This window comes from Diplotaxodon limnothrissa, linkage group LG11, assembly GCF_057381915.1.
Source record: "Diplotaxodon limnothrissa isolate DT_005_m linkage group LG11, D_limnothrissa_male_GT1.1, whole genome shotgun sequence".
Lineage (NCBI taxonomy): Eukaryota > Metazoa > Chordata > Actinopteri > Cichliformes > Cichlidae > Diplotaxodon > Diplotaxodon limnothrissa.
The window spans coordinates 32,786,914-32,795,192 of NC_140606.1; the positions used below are offsets into that span (position 1 = coordinate 32,786,914).

At 37.4% G+C, this 8,279-nt stretch overlaps 1 pseudogene; it reads left to right on the forward strand.

Moving 5' to 3' along the window:
• Positions 1-1,425: 1,425 nt before the first annotated feature.
• Positions 1,426-2,386, forward strand: LOC146623285 (uncharacterized; annotated as a pseudogene).
• The last annotated feature ends 5,893 nt before the right edge of the window (positions 2,387-8,279 follow it).

Below are 8,279 nucleotides of genomic sequence, written 5' to 3' on the forward strand. Positions count from 1 at the left end.
AGTGCTCAAACATTCTTCAGGGTTAACATATTGGCACTACTATAAAGAGGGTGTCACTTAAGCTAGACGCTTTGAGCACATTTAATTTCTGCACATTAGCAATTTTTGCCTAACCCTACCCTAAAAATATAAATTAAAGGACAGAAGTGTAAGCCACTGCAGCACTTTAAAGCCTCGTGTGGGCTGCTAATCCCTGAAGAGCGAACTTGGAGATGGATTGGCACGTGACAGATCAACCATTGGAAAAATTATGAATGTGTGCTGGCAGGTTGTTTGTGAAATGGGCTTTCAATTCCGTGTGTGTGATATGGGGGGGTTTCTCTGCTTAGAATAAATACTAATCCTTTAAACATCAGAGCACATGTGTGCATCAACGGACTGCACAGATGCACAGCAACCAGGCCATGTAAAGAGATTAGATGCCAGGAATCGTGAATGACTTTGTTTTTCTGCCAGCTTATGGTGAGATTCGTTGATAATTTACTCATGGGTATATGATGAAGATGCAGAAAGGAAAGCTTCAAAGCGAGGTGATGCTTTAAAAATAAAGCAAACACTGTTCTGCAATTTATTTTATTAATTTTTTTATTGAATTTTATATGGATTTCAAATTTGTAAAAGGGGAATGAATAAATTAAGACAGTCAAAGTTTTCTAGAAGTTGACATAAGATGAAATCTTTTTGTTTATATTTTATTACAAGTTTTTGGCAAAATGTAACTTCCCTTAAATTTAGCTGTTATCCTTGACATTTCTTATTATAATTGGCTCTTTCACCACTTAGTGTTGTTTATAAGCTCAAATGATGGCATTAGGAAATAAATCCATGATCTTTTGTTCTTTGTTTTTGGGTTAATGGTCCATACAGGTATAAAGCTGCCATTATTTATCAAACCTATCACCACATTGCCCCATGATTTGCAGTCTTTACTGAGTTGTGCTTATTGATGATGCTTTAAAATGCCAACCATTAACATGAAAAATTAGTCTAGAAGTGCAAAACTGCAATTTCTTATTTCAAGGCAATGGGGAAGTGCAATGTAGCCCTTCCCCATAGACTCTAATCTCAAAGTGCCTAACTCTAGAGCACAAATTAAGCCTTACACAATAAACTGTTTGCCTGGTTGCTTTGAGTAACTGGTAGCTACAGCTGCTAGCTACCTGCTTGTCACATTAATTGGAATCACTGACCCAATTAAAGTGCTCTTGTTCTTGCATCTTTACTGCAATAGTTAACTATTAACCCTCTGATGCATAGTGGTCACTGGAGTGGACAGCTACTAAAACGTACATATCTCTTTAATGCATTGGTTTCTATGGTGGAACTGCATATTAGCCTCTAGAGTGCTCTCTGCTGCCATGCTCCATTGAGGTCAATTCAGTGTTCAGTTAGTGCAACTGCAAGTAAATTTCCTCTGAATCAAAGATGGCAGACAAACTGTCACCCCTGCCGACCACTGCTGGCATATCCTGTCAATCCTTCTATGCTAAAAGAGCCCAACAGGTAAAAAAAATATGATGATATGCAGTAACATCTAGGGAAGGATATTATCTGTTTGGAATAAGAAATTGTTATGTCTAATATGTAGAAAACTACAATTAACCATGTGTCCACTGTAGTGGACATCATGCATTACCCACTATATTTTTTTAACATAAGTCATAAATTGTCTCACTGTTTTTTGGGACTGTTTTGGTTATTATTAAGCATATAATTGCTACATTTATAAGCTACTCATTTAAAATATATATTTCTGTGCAGATCAGCTGTAGTTTGAGTTACTATAATAATTATTTTATCATATTTTGTAGACTTCAAATGCAGCAAAGAATAAGGCAGCGTACAGAATAGTCCAGGAAATTCCATCCAGCTCCAGTGATGATGATTTCATTGATGAGTGCAGTGATGAGGAGTTCAGTGATAAGTCCAGTGATGATGAGAGTGGCTGCCAGAGCAGAACAGAGACATAGGAACTACGGATGATGAAGACACAGACAGTCAGGATGCAGAAAGTGAGAACGATGAGGGGCAGGATGAAGAGGAAGGTCAGTATGATCAGGGAGCTGTGGGAGATGGGTACATGGCACCTGACCATACTCAAGCCCGCAAAAATATTTGGAAAGTCCAAGACAATGACTTGGTTGGAGACTTGCCTCCTTTTCTAGGAGAGTGGAAATTGAATGTGGAGGGGAAGGATCCCATAGATTTCTTCAGACATCTGTTTCCAGCAGATCTAATTGATAATATAACATACAACACCAACTTGTATGGGAAAGAACTGTCAGTAACAAGAGAAGAGATTCACCCTCCAGCAATGCAAAAGAGGAAGACCCAGTGGGACCCCACAACCCGTGAAATGGAGAGCAGTCATCAAAGTAGCCTGTGAGGTCAGGTTTGCCACAGGATATCACTGGCCCCAACTGACCGAGGTGAAAAATGCAAACAGGTGCCATGATGTTGCGTGCACACGGAAGACCAAATACATCTGCATGCAATGCTGTGTGCCATTGTGCCCTGGATGCGTTGCAAACTTTCGCACAGCCTAGGTGTGATGAACATAGAACTGTTTGGAGATGCAGAGACTAAGATGTCAGTTTGTGTTTTCTTCCAGCATGCTACTAAGGGCTTGGTAATACTGTCCTGCATCATTATAGAACTGTGTAGACTCAAAAATGTTTCTCTTGTTGGAGATAGTTTGCCATATTCAGGTGTAGGATTCACAGCTAGGACTGTTGATTGGTTTTGTTATTTACGTCTAAACATTGGGGCCTTATGAGTTGAAAGTTCCAAAAAAATTGCTGAGATGTTTTTCAAAGGATACAAGCAAACAAGTGTTTGTATATTTACAATAGAACACGAGGTAATTAATTTTTACAGTAAATTCACAGTATTTCATGCTAAGTGCTCAGGCGCATGTAGTCCACTGGAGTGGACAAGTTTATAACTTTATAAAAAAACATATTTTTGGAAAAAAAAAGAGTTAAACATTTTTTTTCATGTCCTGAGAAGAATAAAAGCACTTAAGAAAAAAATCTTGACCAAGGCTTTCATAATTCATGCATCAGAGGGTTAATATGTATTTTGTGTGCATCCAGTAAGTGGGTAGTGACTAAAACTCTTGTATTAGCAGAATTTGTTTGTTTTTGTGTGTGTGAAATGCACCATGTGGACAGTGGTAGTGACTTTCTAACCAATATCAGGCGAGCAAAGTTGGCTAAATCCATTCACCTGTCATGAAACAAAGTTGTGGATTTCATCAGTTTATACAATTCTACCTCAGCCACAGTAACTTCACAACAGTTTTATGAAGACCATTTTTTTTAAGACATGGCCAAAAACCACCCCCGGGGAATCTATCCGTGATTCAGTGAATCGTGTAGTTCTACTGTGTGTTTTTGTCTGTTTTCTGTTGCTTGTTCTGTTTTCTTTTCCACACTGACTTTGCTGCCAAAACAACCCCTAGAGCTCCTCTAGGGCAATTCATCTAATTAACCTACTGAATACATGTTGGTCAGCTCAACCTCATTTTGCATTCTACACAAGTTCTTTGGGGACCTTTTTAACCTTGCTGATGATACAGGTTGTTACTACATATTTGTATTTGAACAGCAGAGGCAGTAGTTTATTCAAATTCTGTGCTGATTGCATGTTGATTCTTCTGACAACAGTGCTGAGTTTATCTTGATATAATTACGAAGCTACAAAAACAGGTCCAAAAACCATTTTAGAGTTTCTTAGAACACTGCAGCAAACAAGAGCAACATTTTCTACCAGAATAGATATTAAATAATGATTCTGGCATACGATCTGAGCTGAAATCAAAAAGTTGAAATTTGATCTGATTTATTTCATGGAAGAGAATATTTATTTTATACTCTGAAATGAACTCAGTCAAATGAGCTGACGAGAGGGCGTAACAGAGTTCAGATCAGAAATGATCAGATAAATGTGCTAAACTCAGTCATCAGTGAACCAGCATCACTGCTGGCCGAGTGTGAGCTCTGTTTTATAAACTGTGAGATTTTTTGTTTTTTGATTTATTGGTCATTTTGTTTCTAAATTTGCCAAATATCCATCTTGAATGTTGATACTAACAAAAAGGATTATCCTAGAAGAAATAGTGACAAATAACAATAGTAAAAGCTACTCAACAGTAAAAAATAATTGCTTTCCCATGAAGACAAGTTACTGAAATGTACAAATGAAACTGAAGGTCATCGTGGATATTATATCCTCAGGAGTAATATGGTATTAGCACAAAGCCCCAGTGGCTCCTGGCTGCTTTATTGCACATACTGTATGTGTCGCTCATTGCTGCACACATCCCTCTCAGTGCTGCTTTTGGAAGTACCTTATGAATTTACTTTGTTTGAACACTGAATTGACATTCAATGGAAAATGTCTCTCATGACACGCTCTCAGATACACATCAGCTGTGCCAGTGTGTCAGCTTTGCCTGAATTGGACATAAGCCATGATAAAAGAAATGGAGCTTGAAAAAATATGAAATTTATCATTTTGGTATATATGATTATATGACCACTTTACGATGTTAAATTTACTGTAAATTCTGACAGGAGGCGCAAGAAGCCACCAGGTGGCACTAATTTGTTCCCACTATTACTTTGCTATTATCTTTCAGTGTGTTGCATGAGCTATACAGATTGTACTGAAACATATTGGCTACTTTCATTTGCAACATGTAATATGGGAAATTTGATTTAACGCTCTTGGAAAATTATTCCTATTATTATTATAGACGCCAGTATGTGACTCTTCTGATCAGAAGAATCACACTCACCTCTGTTCTTGGTGACATAAAAAGCCTTATTTACATAATAAAATGGATCAAATTCAGAAACAGAAATGGGGATTATTATAGCAGGAAGCTTTCATACAGTCACAAGTAGTGAAACAGCTTTAATATTTGCTAATTTACTAATTGAGGAATTCTAAAAATGTAAGTATGAAAAGAGTTTTTTGTGTGACCAGAAGCAGTAACTTCCTGAAGTCTTGTCTTCACTCTAGGTACTGAAAATCCATCAGAAACAAATTTTCAGAAATACCTTAGACAAATTTGACAATTCTAGAAGAATAGCATCAGTAACACAAAGATGCACCTGGCTTCAGGCCACTACTCTTATTTCTAGACAGAATTATACAGCAAAACTGAATGGCAGCTTTTAGGGCATGACAAACATCTCCTCTTCATTTTTAATGTAAAACACAGACACTCGTGTTTTCATAGAGAAAGCAGGACATGCATGGCTCAGACAACAACAACTCAGTATACACGTAATGGGTTTTTTCCCCCTGCTATAAACAATTTGAGCTTGGAATGAAAAAAGACAACACTGTCTAATCTGTTGGAATCAAAACAAGCCTTTAAAACCTCTTTGGTGTCTGCGGCACTAATCTCTGAACTGGTCAATGAAAAGTGCACGCAGTTCAGATGAGAATTTAAAGCCTCTTGGGCTTTCTCACTAGATTGCCAGGGGGAAAGAATCTGAATGAAGCCTGATTTTCTATGGTGCTCAAATGCAATGGATTTCAACAAGTTACAGCATTCGGGGCATATAATCTGTCCTCTGAGAGCCATATACATGCATATAGAAAATGAGATGTCACTCAGCTTACTCTGCAGTACCTAAACGCTGTGATGTAAGGCTATTTCTTGCTATTACAGAGCCAGTTCAGTTTTTGTAATGATAAAACCCAACCCTATCCCGTGATGGGGTGAGTCAGGATCATATGACTTGCAGAGGATTCTGGGAGGTAAGCTGTTTCCAGTTTTGCGGTGGGTTGTGAGTATGTGCTGAGATGGGAAACAGATGTGACCTAATAGGAGGAGAAAAAACGGAAGACAAGAGGAATTTACTGCTGAGCTGGGCCTCAGAGTACTTTTCACTGTTCAAAACAAAGAGTCAGACAAGAACAAAAAATGGCTGCCAAGTGGTCACATGAGAAAAAGTCATAAATGCAGAAAAGCATTCTCAGCATCAGCCCCATGTGGAGATATTAATAGATTGTTTTAGCACTCAAGAAGAAAAAACAGAGCTATACGGACTGCTAGGTAACCATTTTAGTAAGGAATACCTGTATAAATCAATCTGCTCAAATACATACATTTACACACAGGTTATGACCTGCTGCAAGATGGTATGCTCCCTGATGCTAAGATTGGGGTTGAGTGCTGCATGGTGGATCAATCAAAATACCGCCCGTTCATGAATCTCATTATCTAAAGTGCCAAAGAGGAAGGAAGAGTCTTACAAAGGCTTAAGATGCACTCTCCAGCCTGGTGAAATCCAGTGAGCAGATGTTTCATCAGTTAAAATATCGATCAGTTAGATAGTGAGCTGTCAGTGATGAAAGCCATTGCCTTGAGCTGCTTGCCTGCACTGCACTTAACACACTAGAGATCTTAACACAACAGGAATCTTAGCACAGCACCCAAGATTGTTCTTGACCTTGAGGAGAACTGAAGCAGCAAAGGAGAGAGCGACAGCTGCATTTGTGCACTGTATGATACCGTCTCCGATTGCATATTGATTTTTTCATAAAGCCTTTGAAATTGTAAATCGTCGGATTCTGCTGAACAAACTCTGCTCATTTAAATTTTTGCCTTTTGATATTCATGGTTTTCCTCTAACTAAACTGTCCCAGTGGGTAAAATCAGTCATGTAATATCTTTTTTAAACCTTAGGAGTCCCACAAGGCAGGATTCTGGATCATTTTCTTTTTGTCTAATACATGCTGGTGTCATGTATTCAAAACTTGCTTTTGCAATGACCTATTTTCATAAGTGGTTAGAATAATATCACTTGATAATTAATTCAAACAAAACAGAATACAGCTCTGAACCTACTCATGAAAAAAATATGCTAAACATCGCAGAAATTTACAAAAATCTTGGAGAATTCATTTATTTAAACCAAAAGTCATATTTTAAATCTATCAAGAAAGATTAAAATATAAAAGTATATCACCATCAGGCCAAATAATGTAAAAAAAAATGTGCACTGTGGACTTGCAATCCACTATCAGCAGCTTTTAGCTAGATATCTAACAATGACATGTAACTTTAACAAGAGTAATAACAATAGTAATAACAAGGTAATTCATGTCTATTTTTTTAATTGTCCCACCTTGTTTTGCCATTTAGTATATTTTTGTGTATTTGTAGTGGCTTAATTGTGGCTTCATCTACCGCTATCAATAAAATTAGTTCTACAGGCCTAACTCGCCATCAAGTTTGATGTTTTCATCTCAGAGTGGCAATCGGAATTACAGAGAACTTCATTTACTTCCAGTATTCAATGAGTTTAGATTAGATTTTAATACTATTGAGTTTAAAAAGGTGTTTTAGTTAGATATTGATGGAAAAATCATTGTCATTGTCCATCTTATAAATGGATTCATGGCCACTCGTAGTTTTTTTAGCACCTGAAGATATCCCTCAGTAATGCAATGGCAAGATAAATTATGGGGAGCAAAATCCACACTCGTGGTTCTACATACAAATTGTCTCTTTTCAGCAACACATCAAGCTCAAGCTAACATGAGACAACAGGAGTCTGACTTAAACAACTCAAACTGGTATCTCAATTTCCTTTGTTTCCTTGCAGTGCTGCAGGAAAGCATAATACATGCTTGTCTGATTTACTTCAAATTGCTGAAACTTCATGTTGTGCTGGATCAATGTTTTGTATTGAGCAAGGACATGCATAAAATAGCCACTACTGATTAGGGAATTAAGGAGCCAATAAAGATTTAAATTTACATAAATACAAGACAAGGTATAGTCCTGTCATTTATTGTTCATAGCTGTGCACCAAAATATCATGTTAGCATCTTAAAGTTTCATTGCCTGCAAAACCTTGGTATGTTTCAAGTTCAAGGTGGCATAAATATATATTTGTCCAGATCACAAACACATGATAGACTGATATGTAATGATATGCATGAATAATCTTGTAATAGCAGTTGTGATAATGGTAGTGCAAGCACTTGTGTTAGCAAGGCCTCTCCATTGAACAATGTGTTATTGTTCATGGAGACATGATTATACGTCTGATTAACTTGTAGCAACATGGACATGTATCACTGGACATCTCAGCTGCACGGGATGCTCCTATATTTAATTCACTGTCTAGATATGTGCTAGACAACAGTATGAGTATAGGAGTCATAAGACACATTCATGTATATACACACATGACTAACAGCAAGAGGAAGTACCACCAAACAGACAGAAATTGGAGCAAATACAAATATGG